This window comes from Terrapene carolina, unplaced genomic scaffold (genome assembly GCF_002925995.2).
Source record: "Terrapene carolina triunguis isolate 2854851 unplaced genomic scaffold, T_m_triunguis-2.0 Scaffold505, whole genome shotgun sequence".
Taxonomy (NCBI): Eukaryota; Metazoa; Chordata; order Testudines; family Emydidae; genus Terrapene; species Terrapene triunguis.
The window spans coordinates 1389-5376 of NW_020664856.1; the positions used below are offsets into that span (position 1 = coordinate 1389).

General features: G+C 41.0%; 1 pseudogene; it reads left to right on the forward strand.

Moving 5' to 3' along the window:
* Nucleotides 1-1265: 1265 nt before the first annotated feature.
* Nucleotides 1266-3542, forward strand: LOC113407885 (annotated as a pseudogene).
* The last annotated feature ends 446 nt before the right edge of the window (nucleotides 3543-3988 follow it).

A 3988-nucleotide genomic window follows, 5' to 3' on the forward strand; every position in this document is an offset into this window, starting at 1 on the left:
AGAAGAGTCTGACATTAAACAAAAAATAAGGCAGTAAGAGAGCATGTTTTTCAGCTGAAATATATAATCTTGATGCCAGTTGGTGAGCTTTAGCTCTTAGAAAACGGTTTAGAAATTCGGAAGTATTCAACTAGAAGAGTGGGATTCAAACATAAGTAACTTTGACCTTTAAGGGGGATAACAGAGATATTTTTGTACTTTTGTTAGTTTCACAGGTATACTATTATATATATTTTACTTGTAGGCTGAATGAGGAATTGGAAGGTCAGGAAATCTTATAAAAGTAGACTAAGTAGAAGTGAGAGAGGTATCTTCCATTATAGAGAATAGTTTAAATCTTGACTGTCTCATTTTTTGAATGCACTGGGCCAGATATTCAATGCCACTGCAGTCAATGGGTCAGATCCCAATCTGGTTTAAACCTGTGTAGCTCTTGAAAGTTATTGCAATTCTACTGATATAGAACAGTTGAAGATAAGGGGTCAGATTTTAAAAGGCATTTGTGGGTGCCTCAAGATGCATACAGGTGTGCAGTGCAATTTTCAAAAGGTCCTGCGTAGGTTGGGCACCATCTAGCTCAGCCAGCTTTTAAAAGTCCAGTAAAGGGCAAGATTCAAAAAGGTACTTTGTTGGCATTGTCAATGTGACTAAATTTTAGGCTCCTAGAAAACCACTGGGATGGCCAGCCATGGTGTGGGGCAGAAACATAGTGACCTGGGAGACTTTTACAACCAAAATTTAGGTGCTGAACAAGTTCAGGCACATTCAGGGTTTGGGGGCAGCTGAGTGGGGGTTTTGTCAATCCCAGTGGGGCCTGATTCTGGGATTTAGGTGCCTAAAGTGGCAGTTAGGAAGCTAAATCCTGTTGTGACTCCAGTCCTAGGCAGCTATTGACATTTTTGGCAACCTAAATAACTTTGAAAATCAGACCCTCATTGCTTAAGAAAGGAAATTGTCTGTCAGTTTTCAGTGATTCAGAAGGGATTTGGATTCCATCCATACTAGTGTATGGGAACAGTTAGGAAAGTGTGGTACCTGCTGTAACCGTGCCTTAGTGAGTCACAACTGAGGATGCCAAATTCAGGACGAATTGCTGAGAAATAAGAAAGATACACCCCAAGACTGGTGGCTAATCCCCCATAGGATATACCAAACTATCAACAAAAGTAAACTTGTATCACCACACTGGATAACAAGAAGACATAAAGGCAGTTTCCTCAGGCATTCCAGTTCTTATATCACCACCAAAAACACTGGATTCAAAGATGAGTGGTTCTTTACAATCTCATCAAATAATAGGTTCTTCTGATCCCAAAGGACCAGCTACACACCCAGGTCAATATATAACTTAGATCTTATACAAAAATCACGCTGATGCCAATCTTTTAGTGTCTAAAATCTAGAGGTTTATTCGTAAAAAGGAAGAAAGAAAGGTGAGAGTTAAAATTGGTAAAAGGAATCAATTGCATACAGTAATGGCAAAGTTCTTTGTTCAGGCTTGTAACAGTGATGGAATAAACTGCTGGGTTAAGTCAAGTTTCTGGAATACATCCACAGCTTGGGTGGGTCATTCAGTCCATTGTTCAGAGTTTCAGTTTGTAGCACAGTTCCTCCAGAGGTACGAGGCAGGATTGGAGACAAAATGGACGTGTTTCCAGGGCCTTTTATAGCTTTTTCTATGTGGAGGGCATCCCATTGTTCTTACTGTGGAAAATTACAGTAACCAGATGGAATTTGGAGTCACATGGGAAAGTCCCATGTCTATCCATTTTGCTCAGCCATTGCAGGAAGCCATTACCTATACTCCAGACAGCAAGTTTGCATGACAGTCCACTCAGTGTAGATGGACATTTCCCATGGTCCATTTTCAACCAAGTGTTTCTTGATGAACCATTTAACTTGAATAGTCCCTTCAAGGTGTGCTGGGCACTATCTTGTGGGCTATACCCCAGGAGCAAACATTTGAAATCCAGGTATAGAGCCAATACTTATGCCTTCAAATACAAAAATGATACATGCATACAGATAGCATAATCATAACCAGCAAAACATAACCTTTTCATAGACACCTCACTCAACAACCTTTGTACAATATTTGCTGCAAATATAGAACAGTGGTGGCAACAATGATCTATATGGTCATATTTTAATCAGATAATATCACACCTGCATGATACCAAAGGAGACCAGAGTTCGAGTTGGAAGAAATGGAGATTGCATTTGGTTGTATTAACAAGGTTTGTGGCTAATGAAATGTCAAGTTACTTTTAAGCTGACATCAGATGCCTCAAGCATCAGAGATACCAAGAAATGCATGTTCACCGTCCGGAGTATCAGGTCAAAAATAACATTAGTAATCACCAGGAAAATGGGAGTTTAAATTATAATCTTCATAGGCTTAAATTATTGACCCTATATTAAATTTCTAACTTCATCAAATAACATTGCAAAGCTTTGTTTAACTATCTTTTTGGGACTGGTCATGGAAAACAGAGTGAGGGGAAATCAAACAGTGACAGAATTAATTTATTTATTATTATGAGTTATTTTCTGTAGATACAACCCATGGAAGACTCCAAATGGGGAAATCAAACAGGCGTCACAGAATTCATCCTCCTGGGATTTGGGAATCTCCTTGAACTGCAGGTCTTTCTCTTCCTGCTGTTTCTAGTGATCTACATTGTGACCATGGCTGGGAACATCCTCATTGTTGTGCTAGTTGTGGCTGATCAGCACCTTCACACCCCCATGTACTTCTTCCTGGGGAACTTGTCCTGCTTGGAGACCTGCTACACCTCAAACATCCTGCCCAAGGTGCTGGCCAGTCTCCTGACTGGGGACAGAACCATTTCTGTTGCGGGCTGTATTGTACAACTGTATTGCTTTGCTTGTCTGGTAGCTACAGAATGTTGTCTCCTAGCAGTGATGTCTTATGATCGGTATTTAGCCATATGCAAACCCCTGCATTATGCAGCCTTTATGAATGATCAGTTTTCCCTCCAGCTAGCAGTTGGGTCTTGGCTAAGTGGCTTTACAGTCAGTACCAACACAGCATGTTGGATGTAACAAATGATTTTCTGTGGGCCCAATGAAATTGACCATTTCTTTTGTGACTACATCGCATTGCTCAAATTGTCCTGCAGTGACACCAGCAAGATGGTTCTTGTGATCTTCCTTCTCTCCTTCATAATGATTCTTCTTCCATTTCTCTTAACCCTGACATCTTACGTGTGTATCATCAGCACCATCTTGAGAATCCCTTCCACCACGGGGAGGCAAAAGGCTTTTTCCACATGCTCCTCTCACCTCATCATGGTCACAATTTTCTATGGGACCCTAATCATTGTGTACATGCTCCCAGACACTGCTGAATTGCGAGACCTGAACAAAGTGCTTTCTGTCTTCTACACTGTCCTGACTCCCCTGGCCAACCCCCTCATCTACAGCCTGAGAAACAAAGAGGTCAAGGAGTCCCTGAGAAAAGCTCTAAGTAAGACTATGACTTTTATAACCAATCACAAACTATGTTGTAGGCATTTATGGTAAGTTGCAATCAAATATATAGAAAGGGAGCTCATTATGCGATGCAATGTAGCAAACCACGGCTCATGTGGGTGTCCTTAATTATTAGAGCTGTTCTATTACCTATAGTAAAATCCCAAGTGTGAGGAAGGGCCAGTTTAAAAGTATGGACTGCAGGGCCAGTATAGGTTGACTCATAAGATATAGTCTGGATGGACCCTGGATCTGCTTGGGGTAATGTGAGTCAAACGAGCTGCACTGAAAGATGGGCAGGGATTTTAGGGATTTAAGTAGCGATGAATTTCTCCTCAGTACAGACGGTCTACATGAGGTATACATTGTTTGCAGCATTGTTGTAGCTGTGTTTGTCCCAGGATATTAAAGACACAAGTTGGAGGAGGTGATATCTTTTAGTGGACCAACTTCTGCTGGTGAAAGAGACAAGCTTTTGCACTTACATGGAGCT